Raw genomic sequence first — 21,496 nt, 5'->3', positions numbered from 1 at the left:
TAGGCGGACTCCGCTATCTTTTAAGACGGCATCTTTTAATCGTTTTTTACCCCCTAAAGAACCTGGGTTGGACGGTGTATAATAAGCCTTTTTCATGAGCTCGGACATGATGATGATGATGTTTCACCCGCTGTGAAAGAATGAGAGGTACGGATGATTTGAATCAATCTTTTATTAAAAAAATATGGATATAATGACATTACAGAATATACAGGCTAAGTAAAAATGGTTATAATGACATGTCTGTACACGCTAGGTAAAAAAAATGAATATAATACAACAAACATTAAGTAAAAATGGATATAATCATGCTACATGCACACTCAAGGTTAAAATGAATATAATACAACATAGTAAAAAAATGGATATAATGACGTTACAGTCTAAGTAAAACGGATATAATACAACGGTCTAATCACAATCTAGCCAGAATAAAAAGTCGCGGAACACAAACATGTTTCTGTTTAGGACATAATCGGTAAACAGTTCAATAATTTGGTCGACGTTGTTAATCAATTGACGACGTTCGACCATCTCCTCATCATCAGTGTCTAACCCTTTTGACTTTTTGACCAAATGGATACATACATCAACTACAAACGTGAACATGGATAACGTATCATAGACATCGATGTCAGACTGTGAACCGTACAGCCAATCGAGAACCTGTTTTATCACATAGAATACTTGTTCGTCATCGTCAAGACATGCGGAGATCATAGAGCACCATGTATTGTTACGACCCAGACCTCTTACATTTATCATCATTTTCTTGAGATTGGTCTCACGTGTACTGTCGTCATCATCACGTAAAATTTCAAACGGGGAATCGGATGCGTCCTCAATAATCTTGTTCATAAGACCGATGATCTGGTCTTTGTAATGATCTTTAAACATGGATGCTATAAAGTGTGTTATACTCCCCACAACGCCCATGTCGGAGGAGGTTTGGTCACTCCCCATTCACGATGGAGAGACCTTCCCAGAGATCAACGACGTCGTAGATGATCTCCTTGCAGGGTTTGTCCAGAAGTCTCCCCCTGATTTCTTCTAGCTTGGCTGTGATTAATGGTTTGTCTTTTAATTCATGCAGAATACCCCCGACTGTTCCTTGTATACGGTGGGGTCGAGATTTTAACCCACACCGGTTGAGGATAATAGTAATGATGGTATGAAAATTGGGTTTAAACAGCTTGCCTGACAGTTCATCAAAGTGTGTGTCGAAGAAGTAGTTGGGAGGGTCAAACAGGCAGGAATGCTGCAGCTGGCTAGGATGATCAATCGCACACCCCTCACATTCCTTCTTGAGCTTATCACCAATGAGATGTTGCAACAGCACCACGACCGCTGCTTTTATGATTTTGAATCCAACGTCGCTGAAACATCCGTCTGTAGCATCTAAATTGGGTTTAGCATCGGGGTCGTTGCGTCCGTCGGACTCGTAAGTCAGGTTGTGAGATCCAAGCTTTTTGTTGGATGGTGGTGAAGGTTTAGTGCAAGCGCAGTCGCACTCGATCTCCAAATCCCAGTCTAAGCGACGTTTGGTATTTTTAGTCTGAGCCCAGTCGTTTTCAAAGCACGGTGCCAAGGCTATGCGACGTCTGGTAGTTTTGGCCGGGGGCCAGTCTTTGTGGAGACCCGATGGTCCGGCGTCGTCGGTCAGAATATGGTCGATCACGCTATCGTCAGGGTCGAGAATGCTGCCGAAAGAGATACCGCAGCTGCACACGTGTGTGGGTTCTGGACCTCCGTCTTCAGCCATGGTTTATATGTGTTTGCTCGGGAGGGTCTGGTCGCTGGAATTTATGAGGTTGTAGAAGAGGGCGGAACGTTCTAGAATTTTAACCACGGTTTATAAAGACGCTTGGGAGGGTCTGACAGTCGAGCTTTAGGATGACTGTAGTGAATGGGCGTGGATGGCTTAGTAAACGAACTGCTGCGCGCGCATCTCTCGGGGTGGAACAGCTGCACTTTGATTTTGTTGTATCCGTCGCGTTACAAATGATTTACTTTTAGCTTCTGACCAAGGCTGTATCTCAATACTAGTTCTACTCGATCTAAGCGCTGCGTTCGACACTATCGATCATAAAATACTCCTGGATCGACTACAAAACTACACTGGTGTTCAGGGACAGGCATTAAGCTGGTTTAGATCTTACTTATCAGACCGTTACCATTTTGTCTGTCTAAATGGGGAAAAATCAAAGATAACGTCAGTAGACTATGGAGTGCCGCAAGGATCGGTGTTAGGCCCTCTGCTATTCTCAATATATATGCTGCCACTTGGTAATATTATAAGAAAACATGGAATTAATTTCCACTGTTATGCTGATGACACTCAATTATATATCTCATCACGACCAGATGAAAACACTAACTTATCTAAGTTGACAGAGTGTCTAAATGATATAAAATGCTGGATGACGTGTAATTTCCTGCTATTAAATTCAGATAAAACGGAGGTACTACTTATTGGTCCAAAAAACTACCCACAAAATCCCTTACAATACAACTTTAATTTAGAAGGATGTCCTGTTACTTTATCCACTACAGTAAAAGACCTGGGTGTTATACTAGACCGCAACTTGACTTTCGAAAATCATATTTCATATATTACAAGAACAGCCTTTTTCCACCTTAGAAACATTGCTAAGCTACGCAACATGCTATCTGTTTCGGATGCAGAAAAGTTAGTTCATGCATTCATGACCTCGAGACTAGATTACTGTAATGCTTTATTAGCTGGCTGTCCTACATCCTCAATCAACAAGCTACAGTTAGTGCAAAATGCAGCTGCTAGAGTTCTTACTAGATCAAGAAAATATGATCATATAACACCTATTTTATCATCTCTACACTGGTTACCTATTAAGTTACGTATCAATTACAAAGTATTCCTACTGACCTATAAAGCCCTAAATGGTTTAGCTCCTGTGTATTTAACAGACCTTCTATCGCCATACAATCCATCGCGCTCTTTAAGATCACTAAATTCGAGGCTTCTGGTCATTCCTAGGATATCGAAGTCCACTAAAGGAGGGAGGGCGTTCTCGCATTTAGCTCCTAAACTCTGGAATAGCCTTCCTGATATTGTACGAGACTCAGACTCGCTGTCCCAGTTTAAAACTAGATTAAAGACGCATCTCTTTAACCAAGCATTCACTTAATGCTTAACCTTTGATACTGCTGAATCAGTTCGAATGCATTAACATTATGAACATCAGCTATGCTAATTATTTCCCATCTGCCTTTCTGCTGTTATCTCGGGACGCTAGTCCCGAGGTAAATAGCGTTCGTCAGCTCCAGTTTGTATCCAGCCTCTCACGGAGACTTCAGATGCCCCAACGCCTGTGAAGAGACGACTCGACGCCTGTGAAGAGACAACTCAAAGCCGGCGATATGTTATGCCATAAATTAATACTTGATTAACTAACTGTATTTTTCTATGTACATTTCCGAAATGCAATTTCTGTAAAGCTGCTTTGAGACAATGTGTATTGTGAAAAGCGCTATACAAATAAATTTGAATTGAATTGAATTGAATCTTCTAAAAAGCACATCCATCTCATCAATAGGTTTCTGTAGTATAGTGGTCATCACATTCGCCTAACTCGCGAAAGGTCCTCGGTTTGAAACCGAGCAGAAACAGTGGTTGGGGTCTGACAGAAAATTTATACTGTTTGCCACGCTAGGTGAGTGTAGCGCTCATTTCCTTTATACGCTTTTTAACTCTCTTGGGTCGTTTTTTTTCCACATAGCAGCAACATAGACTTAAAATACTCCGTCATTTTACGTCATATAAATAAAATCAATACATGATTATAAACTATAGAGGGTCTTCTTTTTTTGTGTACACTCACATTAACATCAAAACCGTGTGCTTTTGTAAAATGAAGAAAATAAACAGGGTGTGCTTTCTGCCTCTGTCTCCGTTAAATTTTTTTCTGGTGCACGTCTCTAAACTTAAACAAAGCTCAGCGAATACTATTCACACAAGCACGAGCAATATATCTTTATAATCATTTAAGTTTGTACTTTTAAAATATCTAATTCAAAACTAAAATAAATATTCTCTTTTTATGTAATCTATTAAAAAAGAGAGAGGTGTCAGCCGATCTCATTATCGTTCTCTTAGCTCATTATTCTGCTAATCTGACACGCCCACGGAGAGCGCGCGGTATTCAAACGCAAATGATCTGAAGCAACACATGCAAAGTGTCAACGCCCCTCATAAACGCGATAACACAACAAATGTAATCATCAGATTAATGTAGCCTACTATTTCTTCTTGCGAGGCTGTGTGAGGAGTAATCCTGGGACATTTACCTCAGAACATGTGCTGTTTTTTTTTCATTCCGAGGAGCAACGGATCCATCTGATAAGTAAGTTCTTTATTATTATTGTTCTAATCGCGATATCATAGTGTATGTAAACCGCAAAAAGACTGTTTAAATATGAATCGCGTCTGTGTGTGAATGAATGAACTGAACAGTTTTTACCAAACCCTATTGCTATACTGAGATGAGTGAAAATCGACTGAAATATGTTGAAATAACGTTAAAATGTCTTTGTATTAGCAACGTATTAAACTGCAAATTAAAATTTATGCCCTAATATAGGCTCATAAAAACAACAAACGATATGCCTATGTTACAGACGAAATATGAAAGACAACATTTTGTTGACTAGTTTTTGATAGATTATTAACTGTTTAATGTAAAATATGCTACTGCCACATTGAATAAGCTTTTGTTCACCAATTTCTGCTCAAATGTTATATATTAGGCTATGTTTGTTTTGTCAAAAATAAAGTCATCAAGTAGGATGCTATTATAGTGTTTGTTCCAATGTAGGCTTTATTCAAACTAATGAATCCTTAACTTTGAAATATGTATGATAAAATGTATAATTTAGTTTTTACAAAGAAATATGAAATATCCATCTGAGAAGTAAGTTTTTTTATTATTGTTCTAATCGCGATATCATAGTGTATGTAAACTGCAAAAAGACTGTTTAAATATGAATCGCGTGTGTGAATGAATGAACTGAACAGTTTTTACCAAACCCTATTGCTATACTGAGATGAGTGAAAATCGACTGAAATAGGTTGAAATAACGTTAAAATGTCTTTGTATTAGCAACGTATTAAACTGCAAATTAATATTTATATGCCCTAATATAGGCTATCATAAAAACAACAAACAATATGCCTATGTTACAGAAGAAATATGAAAGACAACATTTTGTTGACTAGTTTTAAATAGATTATTAACTGTTTACTGTAGCCTAAACTATAGACTACTGCCACATTGAATAAGCTTTTGTTCACCAATTTCTGCTCAAATGTTAAATATATTAGGCTATGTTTGTTTTGTCAAAAATAAAGTCATCAACTAGGATGCTATTATAGTGTTTGTTCCAATGTAGGCTTTATTCAAACTAATGAATCCTTAAATTTGAAATATGTATGATAAAATGTACACTTTAGTTTTTACAAAGAAATATTACACTTGAAATATTGTTATTTTAATTGTTGCTGTAATTGTAACCTTTTTAATAAAATAGCAAATAATATATTTACAAGGTAGATGTAAACAAAATCTTAAAAGGTCAATATAAGCCTTCTCTTCAAATTATTTGTATTGTGTTTTATTAGTGACAAATTTGGGGAGAGGATACATATTCAAAACTTTCTGAAAATACAGTATGAGAATTAACTACACAATTACTAGAAATGTTCACCTTGGATATTATACAATTTGCAAGCAAAAATACAAGTGGAAAAATACTATTTTTTATAGATGTTTCCAACTGTGAACCAATTTTGTAGTATATATACACATTTCTTTTCTTGTGTCCTTGTATTCTTTCTTGTGGCTCAGTGACACACCTGTGGAAAGCTCATTATGCGGCTCATTAAGCAGGTCTTTTGTCTTCACAGGTGTGAATCAGACCATTATACATGAGTCACGCCCATTTCGCATATTGCCTTTCCAAACAAAAAGTGTTTTACTAAATTTAAATCAATGTATTGTTTTATGTGAATGATTTGGAAGGATGATTTTCAGATCATTTTGAAGCAAAAATCCTAGGCCACCTGAAGACGTGTTTCCGTAGTGCAGAGGTTATCACGTTCGCCTCACACGCGAAAAGGTCCCAAGTTCGAAACTGGGTGGAAACAGTGGGTGGTTTTTGCAAAAATTTCGTATGCGATTTTCTGTTGAGCAGGTCAGTACACTTGCAGGGATGTTTGTGGTTTAATCTCTTTAGAAAAGGACAAAAATAAAACAAATGACCGTTGAGGTTTCCTGTACAGTAATAAAAAATGTTTGGTCTGCAAAACAAAATTAGCAGCTTTTTGCCATTTTTAAAACACTGGGCAGTCTATAGTTTCAGTCGCTTTTGAACAAGCGTACCCCAGAAGCGGTGGGACTGACGTCCAAATCAAGTTTCGGAAGTTTAGTGGTTATCACGTTTGCTTTAAACGCGAAAGGTCCTCAGTTCAAAACTGGGCGGAAACAAGTGGATGCGTTTTAAATATAAATGCTGCAATTCGCTACAAAACCCTTACTTTTGAGACAGGTGAAGGCCATCGTACCAAGGAGCTGTAGGCAGACTGCCATGCCGAATGACACTAGGTGGGTGCCGAATGACCTCTGTTCTGTTGTTTGTGGAATTCACAAACTGTCACACTGCTTGCAGAGCAGATTATGGGAAGGAGCCATCTTCTAAAAAGCACATGCACCTTATCAATAGGTTTCTGTAGTGTAGTGGTCATCACATTCGCCTAACAAGCGAAAGGTCCTCTGTTCGAAACCGAGCAGAAACAGTGGTTGGATTCTGACAGAATATTTAAACTGTTTGCCACGCTAGGTGGTAGCAGCGCTCATTTCCTTTATATGCTTTTTAATAAGCGTGCACCTAAAGATTTATGTCTGCAACATGAAGACGTGTTTCCGTAGTGTAGTGCTTATCACGTTCGCCTCACACGCGAAAGGTCCCCAGTTCGAAACTGGGCGGAAACTAAGGGTGGTTTTTGCAAAAATTTCGTATGCGATTTTCTGTTGAGCAGGTCAGTACACTTGCAGGGATGTTTGTGGTTTAATCTCTTTAGAAAAGGACAAAAAGAAAACAAATGACCATTGAGGTTTCCTGTACAGTAATATAAAATGTTCGGTCTGCCAACAAAATTAGCAGCTTTTTGCCATCTTAAAAACACTGGGCAGTCTATAGTTTCAGTCGCTTTTGAACAAGCGTACGCTAGATGAGGTTGGAATGAGATCCCAACCAAGTTTCCGTAGTGTAGTGGTTATCACGTTTGCTTTACACGTGAAAGGTCCTCAATACAAAATTGGGTGGAAACAAGTGGAGGCATGTTAAATACAAATGCTGCAATTCGCTACAAAACCCTTACTTTTAAGACAGGTGAAGGCCATCGTATCAAGGAGCTGTAGGCAGACTGCCATGCCGAATGACACTAGGTGGGTGCCGAATGACCTTTGTTCTGTTGTTTGTGGAATTTACAGACTGTCACACTGCTTGCAGGGCAGATAATGGGAAGGAGCCATCTTCTAAAAAGCACATCCCTCTCAACAATAGGTTTCTGTAGTGTAGTGGTCATCACATTCGCCTTACACGCGAAAGGTCCTCGGTTCAAAACCGACTAGAAACAGTGGTTGGATTCTGACAGAAAATTTAAACTCTTTGGCACGTTAGGTGGGTGCAGCGCTCATTTCCTTTATATGCTTTTTAATAAGCGTGCACCTAAAGATTTATGTCTGCAACCTGAAGACGTGTTTGTAGTGTAGTGGTTATCACGTTCGCCTCACACGCGAAAAGTCCCCAGTTTGAAACAGGGCGGAAACTGTGGGTGATTTTTGCAAAAATTTCGTATGCGATTTTCTGTTGGGCAGGTCAGTACACTTGCAGGGATGTTTGTTGTTTAATCTCTTTAGAAAAGGACAAAAATAAAACAAATGACCATTGAGGTTTCCTGTACAGTAATATAAAATGTTCGGCCAACAAAATTAGCAGCTTTTTGCCATGTTAAAAACACTGGGCAGTCTAGTTTCAGTCGCTTTTGAACAAGCGTACGCTAGAAGTGGTGGGAATGAGATCCAAACCAAGTTTCCGTAGTGTAGTGGTTATCACGTTTGCTTTACACGCGAAAGGTCCTCAGTTCAAAATTGGTTGGAAACAAGTGGAGGCATTTTAAATGTAATGCTCCAATTCGCTACAAAACCCTTGCTTTTGAGACAGGTGAAGGCCATCGTACCAAGGAGCTGTAGGCAGACTGCCATGCCGAATGACCTCTGTTCTGTTGTTTGTGGAATTCACAGACTGTCACACTGCTTGCAGAGTAGATTATGGGAAGGAGCCATCTTCTAAAAAGCACATGCCATGATATCACGTTCGCTTTACACGCAAAGGTCTTCAGTTCAAAACTGGGCGGAAACAAGTGGAGGCATGTTAAATATAAATGCTGCAATTCGATACAAAACCCTTACATTTAAGACAGGTGAAGGCCATCGTACCCAGGAGCTGTAGGCAGACTGCCATGCCGAATGACCTCTGTTCTGTTGTTTGTGGAATTCACAGACTGACACACTGCTTGCAGAGTAGATTATGGGAAGGAGCCATCTTCTAAAAAGCACATGTACCTCATCAATAGGTTTCTGTAGTGTAGTGTTCATCACGTTCGCCTAACACGCAAAAGGTCCTCTGTTCGAAACCGAGCAGAAACAGTGGTTGGATTCTGACAGAAAATTTAAACTTTTTGCCACGCTAGGTGGTAGCAGCGCTCCTTTCCTTTATATGCTTTTTAATAAGCGTGCACCTAAAGATTTATGTCTGCCACCTGAAGATGTGTTTCCGTAGTGTAGTGGTTATCACGTTCGCCTCACACGCGAAAGGTCCCCAGTTCGAAACTGGGCGGAAACTGTGTGTGGTTTTCGCAAAAATTTCGTATGCGATTTTCTGTTGAGCAGGTCAGTATACTTGCAGGGATGTTTGTTGTTTAATCTCTTTAGAAAAGGACAAAAATATAACAAATGACCATTGAGGTTTCCTGTACAGTAATATAAAATGTTCGTTCTGCCAACAAAATTAGCAGCTTTTTGCCATGTTAAAAACACTGGGCAGTCTATAGTTTCAGTCGCTTTTGAACAAGCGTACGCTAGAAGAGGTGGGAATGAGATCCAAACCAATTTTCTGTAGTGTAGTGGTTATCACGTTCGCTTTACACGCGAAAGGTCCTCAGTTCAAAATTGGGTGGAAACAAGTGGAGGCATGTTAAATATAAATGCTGCAATTCGCTACAAAACCCTTACTTTTAAGACAGGTGAAGGCCATCGTACCAAGGAGCTGTAGGCAGACTGCCATGCCGAATGACACTAGGTGGGTGCCGTCCAAATCAAGTTTCCGTAGTGTAGTGGTTATCACGTTTGCTTTACACGCAAAAGGTCCTCAGTTCAAAACTGGGCGGAAACAAGTGGATGCATTTTAAATATAAATGCTACAAAACCCTTACTTTTGAGACAGGTGAAGGCCATCGTACCAAGGAGCTGTAGGCAGACTGCCATGCCGAATGACCTCTGTTCTGTTGTTTGTGGAATTCACAGACTGTCACACTGCTTGCAGAGCAGATTATGGGAAGGAGCCATCTTCTAAAAAGCATATGCACCGCATCAAGAGGTTTTGTAGTGTAGTGGTCATCACGTTCGCCTAACACGCGAAAGGTCCTCGGTTCGAAACCGAGTAGAAACAGTGGTTGGATTCTGACAGAAAATTTAAACTGTTTGCCACACTAGGTGGGTGCAGCGCTCATTTCCATTATATGCTTTTTAATAAGCGTGCACCTAAAGATTTATGTCTGCAAACTGCAAGCGAAAGGTCCTCAGTTCAAAATTGGGTGGAAACAAGTGGAGGCATGTTAAATATAAATGCTGCAATTCACTTCAAAACCCTTACTTTTAAGACAGGTGAAGGCCATCGTAACAAGGAGCTGTAGGCAGACTGCCATGCCGAATGACACTAGGTGGGTGCCGAATGACCTCTGTTCTGTTGTTTGTGGAATTTACAGACTGTCACACTGCTTGCAGGGCAGATTATGGGAACGAGCCATCTTCTAAAAAGCACAAATAGGTTTCTGTAGTTTAGTGGTCATCACATTCGCCTAACACGCGAAAGGTCCTCGGTTCGAAACCGAGCAGAAACAGTGGTTGGATTCTGACAGAAAATTTAAACTCTTTGCCACACTAGGTGGGTGCAGCGCTCATTTCCTTTATATGCTTTTTAATAAGCGTGCGCCTAAAGATTTAGGTCTGCAACCTGAAGACGTGTTTGTAGTGTAGTGGTTATCACGTTCGCCTCCCACGCGAAAGGTCCCCAGTTTGAAACTGGGCGGAAACTGTGGGTGATTTTTGCAAAAATTTCGTATGCGATTTTCTGTTGAGCAGGTCAGTACACTTGCAGGGATGTTTGTTGTTTAATCTCTTTAGAAAAGGACAAAAATAAAACAAATGACCATTGAGGTTTCCTGTACAGTAATATAAAATGTTCGGTCTGCCAACAAAATTAGCAGCTTTTTGCCATGTTAAAAACACTGGGCAGTCTATAGTTTCAGTCGCTTTTGAACAAGCGTACGCTAGAAGAGGTGGGAATGAGATCCAGACCAAGTTTCCGTAGTGTAGTGGTTATCACGTTCGCTTTACACGCGAAAGGTCCTCAGTTCAAAATTGGGTGGAAACAAGTGGAGGCATGTTAAATATAAATGCTGCAATTCGCTACAAAACCCTTACTTTTAAGACAGGTGAAGGCCATCGTATCAAGGAGCTGTAGGCAGACTGCCATGCCGAATGACACTGGGTGCTTCGCAATATCCCTCCTCGTCTCCTCGTTCCTCTGTCCTCCATCCTATGTCCCGGAAACCGATCGAGCGCAGCCATCTTGAAGGACATCTCAATTCTCTAATTGCACCGCGAGGAGGCGAGGATCGAGGAGTGAGGAGGCTTCCAGAGGAGTCATGAGCGAGGATACACAGGTGTATCCTATGCGGAAGAGATTTATCGACTAAACGTGACGCGCGTATACATTCTCCTCCCCCTTCACATCGATCACAATCTGTTTTAATGTATGCTTTACCTTTGCAGTTTATATAAACCACACATTACACATATTTCAACAGGGTATCTTGCTTTATTATCATTTATTATGAATTTCTTAAATAAACAAACTTCAACAACATAAGGGCAGATCCTTTGAGCGCTGCTGATGACGCTATGAAGTGACGCGCGAGTGATCAAGTATTCCAATGAATAAAAAAAGCTTTCATTCGATTCCTCCGTCCTCATTTTCTTTCCTTGCGTCCTTCCCTCAAAACCTACAGGGGGTGGAGCTGAGACGCTAGGAAAGGAAGCGAGGAAAGGAAACGAGGATGCACAAATAAGAAATGAGAAGCACCCACTAGGTGGGTGCCGAATGACCTCTGTTCTGTTGTTTGTGGAATTTACAGACTGTCACACTGCTTGCAGGGCAGATTATGGGAAGGAGCCATCTTCTAAAAAGCACATCCCTCTCAACAATAGGTTTCTGTAGTGTAGTGGTCATCACATTCGCCTAACACGCGAAAGGTCCTCGGTTCGAAACCGAGCAGAAACAGTGGTTGGATTCTGACAGAAAATGTAAACTCTTTGGCACGCTAGGTGGGTGCAGCGCTTATTTCCTTTATATGCTTTTTAATAAGCGTGCACCTAAAGATTTATGTCTGCAACCTGAAGACGTGTTTGTTATGTAGTGGTTATCACGTTCGCCTCACACGCGAAAAGTTCCCAGTTCGAAACTGGGCGGAAACTGTGGGTGATTTTTGCAAAAATTTCGTATGCGATTTTCTGTTGAGCAGGTCAGTGCACTTGCAGGGATGTTTGTTGTTTAATCTCTTTAGAAAAGGACAAAAATAAAACAAATGACCATTGAGGTTTCCTGTACAGTGATATAAAATGTTCGGTCTGCCAACGAAATTAGCAGCTTTTTGCCATGTTAAAAACACTGGGCAGTCTATAGTTTCAGTCGCTTTTGAACAAGCGTACGCTAGAAGAGGTGGGAATGAGATCCAAACCAAGTTTCCGTAGTGTAGTGGTTATCACGTTTGCTTTACACGCGAAAGGTCCTCAGTTCAAAATTGGGTGGAAACAAGTGGAGGCATGTTTAATATAAATGCTGCAATTCGCTACAAAACCCTTACTTTTAAGACAGGTGAAGGCCATCGTGTCAAGGAGCTGTAGGCAGACTGCCATGCCGAATCACAGTAGGTGGGTGCTTTTCAAAATCAAGTTACCGTAGTGTAGTGGTTATCACGTTTGCTTTACACGCAAAAGGTCCTCAGTTCAAAACTGGGCGGAAACAAGTGGATGCATTTTAAATATAAATGCTACAAAACCCTTACTTTTGAGACAGGTGAAGGCCATCGTACCAAGGAGCTGTAGGCAGACTGCCATGCAGAATGACCTCTGTTCTGTTGTTTGTGGAATTTACAGACTGTCACACTGCTTGCAGAGCAGATTATAGAAGAGGTGGGACTGACGTTCAAATCAAGTTTCCGTAGTGTAGTGGTTATCACGTTTGCTTTACACGGGAAAGGTCCTCAGTTCTAAACTGGGCGGAAACAAGTGGATGCATTTTAAATATAAATGCTGCAATTCGCTACAAAACCCTTACTCTTGAGACATGTGAAGGCCATCGTACCAAGGAGTTGTAGGCAGACTGCCATGCCGAATGACCTCTGTTCTGTTGTTTGTGGAATTCACAGACGGTCACACTGCTTGCAGAGCAGATTATGGGAAGGAGCCATCTTCATGTCTGATTATGGGAAGGAGCCATCTTCATGTCTGATCCAAGATGGCGCCGCGGATGGCTGCCTCGGTGTGGAGCTCTCCAGCTATTGTGTTGTTTTTGTTCGTTTGTTCTGCGTTTAGTCATTCTTTTCCTATCAGTTTCACCAAAGACAAACTACTGGACATTAGGAAACACACACCAGAGACCTTTTCTACAGTTTTTTATTATTCAGACGTTTTGCTGGACATTCTCGTCGGAGGTGCAGCGTTGTTGTTCAAACGCGCGTTCAGACGCAAACGCGGGAAGCGAGCCGGCGCGCTGGTTAAACTCCGCGAGCGCGGCCTGCGCACTGCACTCCCCAGCATTCATCTCGCGAATCTCCGATCCCTTCCTAACAAAACGGATTAACTTCTTCTCCTCACCCACACTAACAAGGATTTTTTAAACTCTGCTGCTTTGTGCTTCACTGAAACCTGGCTGAGTGAAGCCATACCGGACAACGCAATACATCTGCCTGGCTTCCAGCTGTTCCGAGCGGATCGCATCGCGGAGCTAACGGGGAAAACGAGAGGTGGTGGATTGTGTTTCTACATTAACGAAAGTTGGTGTTCAGATGTAACAACACTGAAGAAGATGTGCTCTCCTAATTTAGAGGCACATTTCATAAACTGTAAACCCTTCTACTCGCCTCGGGAATTTTCCTCTTTCATTCTCGTGAATGTTTACATCCCTCCAGACGCGTGCGCGAGCGCGGCGCTACAACAGCTGGCTGAACAAATATCTGAAACGGAACAAAGGTACCCAGACTCTCTTTTAATCATTCTTGGGGATTTTAACAAAGCAAATCTTTCCCGTGAACTACCAAAATACAGACAGCACGTTACATGTCCCACCAGAGACAGTAATATACTGGACCACTGTTACACCACAATAAGAAATGCGTATCACTCCGTCCCACGGGCAGCTTTGGGGCTCTCTGATCACTGTTTGATTCATCTCATACCGACCTACAGGCAGAAACTGAAATCAGCTAAACCTGGAATAAGGACTGTGAAAAGATGGACTAATGAAGCAGAGCAGAATCTACAGGCCTGCTTTGATTGCACTGATTGGACTGTTTTTGAAGCTGCTACCAATGATCTGGATGAGCTCACAGATACTGTAACATCATATATAAGTTTCTGTGAGGATACATGCATTCCTACCAGGACATTCTTATCATTCACTAATGATAAACCATGGTTTACTGGGAAACTCAAACACCTTCGTCATGCCAAAGAGGATGCTTACAGAAGTGGGGATAAAATCTTGTATAACCAGGCCAGGAACAGATTGACAAAGGAGATCAGAGTTGCTAAAAGGAACTACTCTGATAAACTGAAAAACCAGTTTTCATCCAACGACCCATCATCAGTCTGGAATGGCCTGAGGAACATTACCAACTACAAGTCACCATCCCCTCGATCTGTGGACAATCAACACCTGGCTGACGATTTAAATTCATTTTACTGCCGGTTTGAAAAGCCCTCATTCACACCACACTCCCGGTCTGATCTGCACTTCACACATTCAGCATCACCTCCTGTTCTCCAATTATCACTCCCCCCTCCTGCCATCCAACCTGAGCTTAAGGTCTGTGTGGAGGACGTGAGCCGAGTCTTCAAAAAACAGAAGACTAGGAAAGCCTCAGGCCCAGACGGCATCTCATCTGCTTGTTTAAAAGCCTGCGCTGACCAACTGGCCCCGGTCTTCACGCAGATCTTCAACAGATCATTGGAGCAGTGTGAAGTTCCCTGCTGCTTCAAACGCTCCACTATCATTCCTGTCCCCAAAAAACCCAAAATCACTGGACTTAATGACTACAGACCTGTCGCTCTCACGTCTGTGGTCATGAAGTCGTTTGAAAGACTGGTGCTGGCCCACCTGAAGGACATCACTGGACCCCTGCTGGATCCCTTTCAGTTTGCTTACAGAGCAAACAGGTCTGTGGATGATGCAGTCAACATGGGACTGCATTATATCCTGCAACATCTCGACAGACCAGGGACTTATGCAAGGATCCTCTTTGTGGACTTCAGTTCGGCCTTCAATACCATCATGCCTGGTCTTCTCACAGCCAAACTGACCCAGCTCTCCATACCATCCTCGATCTGTCAGTGGATCACCAGCTTCCTGACGGACCGGCAGCAGCGAGTGAGACTGGGGAAACACACATCCAAGACACTCACAATCAGCACTGGTGCTCCCCAAGGGTGCGTTCTCTCCCCACTGCTCTTCTCCCTGTACACTAATGACTGCACTTCTAAAGACCCCACTGTCAAGCTCCTGAAATTTGCAGACGACACCACTGTCATCGGTCTCATCCGAAACGGTGACGAGTCTGCTTACAGACTGGAGGTTGAACAGCTGGCTGCCTGGTGCAGTTATAACAACCTTGAGCTGAACACGCTCAAAACAGTGGAGATGATCGAGGACTTCAGGAGGAACAGCTCAGCACTCCTCCCACTCACCATCATGAACAGCACTGTGGAAGCAGTGGAGTCATTCAGGTTCCTGGGCACTATCATCTCTCAGGACCTGAAGTGGGACAATCACATTGACTCCACTGTGAAAAAGGCCCAGCAGAGACTGTACTTCCTTCGCCAGCTGAGGAAGTTCAACCTGCCACAGGATCTGCTGATTCAGTTCTACTCAGCCGTCATTGAGTCTGTCTTGTGCGCTTCCATCACTGTCTGGTTTGGTTCAGCTACCAAATCAGACATCAGGAGACTACAACGGACAGTCCGGACTGCGGAGAGGATTATTGGTGCCCCCCTGCCAAACCTCCAGGACCTGTACTCTTCCAGAGTGAGGAAGAGAGCAGGTAAAATCATCACAGACTCCACTCACCCTGGACACCACCTGTTTGAACTGTTACCGTCAAGACGGAGACTCAGATCACTGGCCACAAGAACATCTCGGCACAGGAACAGTTTCTTCCCACAGGCCATTTCCCTCCTGAACAGTTAACACTCCTCCCAAGGCATATGCCTGTAAGTGCAATACTCCCACTGTTTAGTGCAATATCCCACAACTCAGGTGATACTTATATGTAGATTTATTATTTATAATATTCAAAACACTGTAAATAGGTTCATAATCTGTAAATCTGAAAATGTCTATTCTGACTAAACCCAACTGTGATAGTTTTACTCTCATATATTTATATTTTTATTTTTTATTCTTATAATTTGTAGTATTATGTTTCATGTTGTATTTGTATATGTCCACTGGAAGCCTCAGTACCAAAACAAATTCCTTGTGTGTGCAAGCACACTTGGCAATAAAGCTCTTTCTGATTCTAATTCTGATTCTGATTCTTCTAAAAAGCACATGTCCTCATCAATAGGTTTCTGTAGTGTAGTGGTTATCACGTTCGCCTCACACGCGAAAGGTCCCCAGTTCGAAACTGGGCGGAAACTATGGGTTATTTTTGCAAAACTTTCGTATGCGATTTTCTGTTGAGCAGGTCAGTACACTTGCAGGGATGTTTGTGGTTTAATCTCTTTAGAAAAGGACAAAAATAAAATAAATGACCATTGAGGTTTCCTGTACAGTAATATAAAATGTTCGGTCTGCCAACAAAATTAGCAGCTTTTTGCCATGTTAAAAACACTGGGCAGTCTATAGTTTCAGTCGCTTTTGAAAAAGCGTACCCTAGAAGAGGTGGGACTGACATCCAAATCAATTTTCCGTAGTGTAGTGGTTATCACGTTCGCTTTACACGCGAAAGGTGCTCAGTTCAAAACTGGGCGGAAACAAGTGGAGGCATGTTAAATATAAATGCTGCAATTCGCTACAAAACCCTTACTTTTGAGACAGGTGAAGGCCATCGTACCCAGGAGCTGTAGGCAGACTGCCATGCCGAATGACCTCTGTTCTGTTGTTTGTGGAATTTACAGACTGTCACACTGCCTGCAGGGCAGATTATGGGAAGGAGCCATCTTCTAAAAAGCACATCTGTCTCAATAATAGGTTTCTGTAGTGTAGTGGTCATCACATTCGCCTAACACGCGAAAGGGTATCGGTTCGAAACCGAGCAGAAACAGTGGTTGGATTCTGACAGAAAATGTAAACTCTTTGGCACGCTAGATGGGTGCAGCGCTCATTTCCTTTATATGCTTTTTAATAAGCGTGCACCTAAAGATTTATGTCTGCAACCTGAAGACGTGTTTGTAGTGTAGTGGTTATCACGTTCGCCTCACACGCGAAAAGTCCCCAGTTCATAACTGGGCGGAAACTGTGGGTGATTTTTGCAAAAATTTCGTATGCGATTTTCTGTTGAGCAGGTCAGTACACTTGCAGGGATGTTTGTGGTTTAATCTCTTAGAAAAGGACAAAAATAAAACAAATGACCATTGAGGTTTCCTGTACAGTAATATAAAATGTTCGGTCTACCAACAAAATTAGCAGCTTTTTGCCATGTTAAAAACACTGGGCAGTCTATAGTTTCAGTCGCTTTTGAACAAGCGCACCCTAGAAGCGGTGGGACTGACGTCCAAATCAAGTTTCGGAAGTGTAGTGGTTATCACGTTTGCTTTACACGCGAAAGGTCCTCAGTTCAAAACTGGGCGGAAACAAGTGGATGCATTTTAAATATAAATGCTGCAATTCGCTAAAAAACCCTTACTTTTGAGACAGGTGAAGGCCATCGTACCAAGGAGCTGTAGGCAGACTGCCATGCCGAATGACACTAGGTGGGTGCCGAATGACCTCTGTTCTGTTGTTTGTGGAATTTACAGACTGTCACACTGCCTGCAGGGCAGATTATGGGAAGGAGCCATCTTCTAAAAAGCACATCCGTCTCAATAATAGGTTTCTGTAGTGTAGTGGTCATCACATTCGCCTAACACGCGAAAGGTCCTCGGTTCGAAACCGAGCAGAAACAGTGGTTGGATTCTGACAGAAAATGTAAACTCTTTGGCACGCTAGGTGGGTGCAGCGCTCATTTCCTTTATATGCTTTTTAATAAGCGTGGACCTAAAGTTTATGTCTGCAACCTGAAGACTTGTTTCCGTAGTGTAGTGGTTATCACGTTCGCCTCACACGCGAAAGGGCCCCAGTTCGAAACTGGGCGGAAACTGTGGGTGATTTTTGCAAAACTTTCGTATGCGATTTTCTGTTGAGCAGGTCAGTACACTTGCAGGGATGTTTGTGGTTTAATCTCTTTAGAAAAGGACAAAAATAAAACAAATGACCATTGAGGTTTCCTGTACAGTAATATAAAATGTTCGGTCTGCCAACAAAATTAGCAGCTTTTTGCCATGTTAAAAACACTGGGCAGTCTATAGTTTCAGTCGCTTTTGAACAAGCGTACCCTAGAAGAGGTGGGACTGACATCCAAATCAATTTTCCGTAGTGTAGTGGTTATCACGTTCGCTTTACACGCGAAAGGTCCTCAGTTCAAAACTGGGTGGAAACAAGTGGAGGCATGTTAAATATAAATGCTGCAATTCGCTACAAAACCCTTACTTTTGAGACAGGTGAAGGCCATCGTACCAAGGAGCTGTAGGCAGACTGCAATGCCGAATGACCTCTGTTCTGTTGTTTGTGGAATTCACAGACTGTCACACTGCTTGCAGAGCAGATTATGGGAAGGAGCGCAAAACACCTTTTATGTGTTTTGTTTGTAAATGTCCTGTCTGTTTGTTTTGTTGTGATCAGTTTATTTGATAGTTTTTGCACCCTTGTAATGAATTTTCTGGTTCAGTTATTTGTGTCCTTATATTTGACCAGTGACTTTTTTTTTTAAGATGGATCAGGTTAAGGGATTAAAAATCATTCACTTGAATATTAGAAGTCTGGTGTGTAAAATTGATTTACTTCGTGCATGGGTTGATTTAAATAAGCCTGATATTATCACTCTTTCGGAAACATGGCTCAATAGCAATGTTTCAGATATCGAAATTAACTTAGCCAATTATGTTGTTTATAGATTGGATAGGTGCTCCAGGGGTGGAGGTGTGGCTATATATGTTTCTATAGGTCTTGTTTCTGAATTAATTATACCCTCGGTTGATCCTTTATATTTTGAATCTATTTTTGTTAAGGTGGTTTTCCATTTAAACAAATGTATAATTATCGGTAGCATATACAGACCACCCTCCTCACCAGTGGAGTCCTTTAACTGCCTGATATCCACTATTAATTCAGTTTTTGGTAAAAATGAGTTAATTTTATTAGGCGATTTTAATAAGAATTGGTTGGATACATCATGTAATAAAGAGAAAAATATATTTAATAATTTAAATCTTACCCAATTAATTACTGAGCCTACTAGAATTACTTCTCGCACACAATCTCTTCTTGATTGGATACTTGTTTCACACCCAAATAGATTTTTAAGGTCAGGTGTGATGCCTGATTGTTTTAGTGATCATTCGATTGTATTTTGTGTGTGGAAAATTAAAGTACCTAAATTGCCTCCAAAATTAATTAAAATCAGACAATATAAAAAATTGAATTTAGATTTATTTGTTAATGATCTGATTTCTATTAATTGGAATAGATATGATTTGATTCCAAATGTTCAAGATGCTTGGGATTTTTTTTATACTGAGTTTATAAAAGTTGTAGACAAGCATGCACCTTGGAAAATTGTTAGGGTTAAGGGCAGTCATCTTCCTTGGATTAATTCAGAACTTATTAGTCTCTTTAGGCAAAGGGACAAAGCATGGACAAAATTTCGTCAGACAAGAAGTAATGTTGATTGGGAAGTTTATAGGCATTTGAGAAATTCAAGCAAGACAAAAACTCGAAATGTGATGTGGTTTATCAGACGGCATTAAAATCTGATCTTGTCTTACTTAATTCGGCATATAATAGAATTTGTAGATTTGTTCTAGGATGTTCTTTTTCCACTCACCACTGTACAATGTATGATGCACTTCAGTGGCCACCTTTGAATCTGAGAAGGCAGACGCACTGGCTCCAATTTATATTTAAATGTATTTATTTTGATTATCCTAGTTATCTACAACAATATTTTGTACTCTTTTCCTCAAACTATCATGTTAGGCATTCTGTCCAGACTTACTTTTTTGTTCCTCGTGTTAAAAAAACAATTGGTAAGAGAGCATTTATGTTTAAAGCCCTATTAGATTGGAATAATTTACCCATACATATTAGATCCATTACTTCATTTCGGTTGTTTAAACAATCTTTATTATTTTATTTGAAAGTAGATTGCACATGCTATCATTGAAACTGGTGTTGTAGTTTTGTGTATTGTTGTGTATGTATGTGTGTATGTGTATTTGTATATATATGTGTATGTGTATATGTATACATGTATGTGTATGTATGTATATATATATATATTTATGTGTGTGTATTTTATATTGGTGGTGTCCTGTTGTTTGATGTATTAATTGTAATTTTGTTTTTGTTATTTTTGTAATTGTGTTTCATTGTAAGGACCCCCTCGAAAACGAGATGATACATCTCAAGGGGTTAATCCTAATAAATTCTAATAATAAAATTAGCAGCTTTTTGCCATGTTAAAAACACTAGGCAGTCTATAGTTTCAGTCGCTTTTGAACAAGCGTACCCTAGAAGCGGTGGGACTGACGTCCAAATCAAGTTTCGGAAGTGTAGTGGTTATCACGTTTGCTTTACACGCGAAAGGTCCTCAGTTCAAAACTGGGCGGAAACAAGTGGAGGCATTTTAAATGTAATGCTCCAATTCGCTACAAAACCCTTGCTTTTGAGACAGGTGAAGGCCATCGTACCAAGGAGCTGTAGGCAGACTGCCATGCCGAATGACCTCTGTTCTGTTGTTTGTGGAATTCACAGACTGTCACACTGCTTGCAGAGTAGATTATGGGAAGGAGCCATCTTCTAAAAAGCACATGCCATGATATCACGTTCGCTTTACACGCAAAGGTCTTCAGTTCAAAACTGGGCGGAAACAAGTGGAGGCATGTTAAATATAAATCCTGCAATTCGATACAAAACCCTTACATTTAAGACAGGTGAAGGCCATCGTACCCAGGAGCTGTAGGCAGACTGCCATGCCGAATGACCTCTGTTCTGTTGTTTGTGGAATTCACAGACTGTCACACTGCTTGCAGAGTAGATTATGGGAAGGAGCCATCTTCTAAAAAGCACATGTACCTCATCAATAGGTTTCTGTAGTGTAGTGTTCATCACGTTCGCCTAACACGCAAAAGGTCCTCTGTTCGAAACCGAGCAGAAACAGTGGTTGGATTCTGACAGAAAATTTAAACTTTTTGCCACGCTAGGTGGTAGCAGCGCTCCTTTCCTTTATATGCTTTTTAATAAGCGTGCAGCTAAAGATTTATGTCTGCAACCTGAAGATGTGTTTCCGTAGTGTAGTGGTTATCACGTTCGCCTCACACGCGAAAGGTCCCCAGTTCGAAACTGGGCGGAAACTGTGTGTGGTTTTCGCAAAAATTTCGTATGCGATTTTCTGTTGAGCAGATCAGTATACTTGCAGGGATGTTTGTTGTTTAATCTCTTTAGAAAAGGACAAAAATATAACAAATGACCATTGAGGTTTCCTGTACAGTAATATAAAATGTTCGTTCTGCCAACAAAATTAGCAGCTTTTTGCCATGTTAAAAACACTGGGCAGTCTATAGTTTCAGTCGCTTTTGAACAAGCG

At 41.1% G+C, this 21,496-nt stretch overlaps 14 non-coding genes across 14 annotated transcripts; all 14 read left to right on the top strand.

Annotated features, from left to right (window-relative positions):
- Nucleotides 1-6,756: 6,756 nt before the first annotated feature.
- Nucleotides 6,757-6,829, top strand: trnav-aac (transfer RNA valine (anticodon AAC)). The gene has a single exon. It is a non-coding gene; the product is annotated as a tRNA-Val (tRNA).
- Nucleotides 6,830-6,952: 123 nt separating this feature from the next.
- On the top strand, nt 6,953-7,025 carry trnav-cac (transfer RNA valine (anticodon CAC)). The gene has a single exon. It is a non-coding gene; the product is annotated as a tRNA-Val (tRNA).
- Nucleotides 7,026-7,599: 574 nt separating this feature from the next.
- On the top strand, nt 7,600-7,672 carry trnav-uac (transfer RNA valine (anticodon UAC)). The gene has a single exon. It is a non-coding gene; the product is annotated as a tRNA-Val (tRNA).
- Nucleotides 7,673-8,867: 1,195 nt separating this feature from the next.
- On the top strand, nt 8,868-8,940 carry trnav-cac (transfer RNA valine (anticodon CAC)). Its single transcript has one exon. It is a non-coding gene; the product is annotated as a tRNA-Val (tRNA).
- Nucleotides 8,941-9,416: 476 nt separating this feature from the next.
- trnav-uac (transfer RNA valine (anticodon UAC)) lies at nt 9,417-9,489 on the top strand. Its single transcript has one exon. It is a non-coding gene; the product is annotated as a tRNA-Val (tRNA).
- Nucleotides 9,490-10,143: 654 nt separating this feature from the next.
- On the top strand, nt 10,144-10,216 carry trnav-aac (transfer RNA valine (anticodon AAC)). Its single transcript has one exon. It is a non-coding gene; the product is annotated as a tRNA-Val (tRNA).
- A 121-nt stretch (nt 10,217-10,337) lies between these two features.
- Nucleotides 10,338-10,410, top strand: trnag-ccc (transfer RNA glycine (anticodon CCC)). The gene has a single exon. It is a non-coding gene; the product is annotated as a tRNA-Gly (tRNA).
- A 266-nt stretch (nt 10,411-10,676) lies between these two features.
- trnav-uac (transfer RNA valine (anticodon UAC)) lies at nt 10,677-10,749 on the top strand. The gene has a single exon. It is a non-coding gene; the product is annotated as a tRNA-Val (tRNA).
- An 836-nt stretch (nt 10,750-11,585) lies between these two features.
- Nucleotides 11,586-11,658, top strand: trnav-aac (transfer RNA valine (anticodon AAC)). The gene has a single exon. It is a non-coding gene; the product is annotated as a tRNA-Val (tRNA).
- Nucleotides 11,659-12,329: 671 nt separating this feature from the next.
- On the top strand, nt 12,330-12,402 carry trnav-uac (transfer RNA valine (anticodon UAC)). The gene has a single exon. It is a non-coding gene; the product is annotated as a tRNA-Val (tRNA).
- A 3,817-nt stretch (nt 12,403-16,219) lies between these two features.
- On the top strand, nt 16,220-16,292 carry trnav-cac (transfer RNA valine (anticodon CAC)). The gene has a single exon. It is a non-coding gene; the product is annotated as a tRNA-Val (tRNA).
- A 1,393-nt stretch (nt 16,293-17,685) lies between these two features.
- trnav-aac (transfer RNA valine (anticodon AAC)) lies at nt 17,686-17,758 on the top strand. Its single transcript has one exon. It is a non-coding gene; the product is annotated as a tRNA-Val (tRNA).
- A 122-nt stretch (nt 17,759-17,880) lies between these two features.
- trnav-cac (transfer RNA valine (anticodon CAC)) lies at nt 17,881-17,953 on the top strand. The gene has a single exon. It is a non-coding gene; the product is annotated as a tRNA-Val (tRNA).
- A 3,239-nt stretch (nt 17,954-21,192) lies between these two features.
- Nucleotides 21,193-21,265, top strand: trnav-cac (transfer RNA valine (anticodon CAC)). Its single transcript has one exon. It is a non-coding gene; the product is annotated as a tRNA-Val (tRNA).
- The last annotated feature ends 231 nt before the right edge of the window (nt 21,266-21,496 follow it).

Source organism: Siphateles boraxobius, unplaced genomic scaffold (assembly GCF_051911475.1).
Source record: "Siphateles boraxobius isolate OS27281-9 unplaced genomic scaffold, OSU_SipBor_1 51, whole genome shotgun sequence".
Taxonomy (NCBI): domain Eukaryota; kingdom Metazoa; phylum Chordata; class Actinopteri; order Cypriniformes; family Leuciscidae; genus Siphateles; species Siphateles boraxobius.
This window is presented reverse-complemented; position numbering and strand designations above follow the sequence as displayed.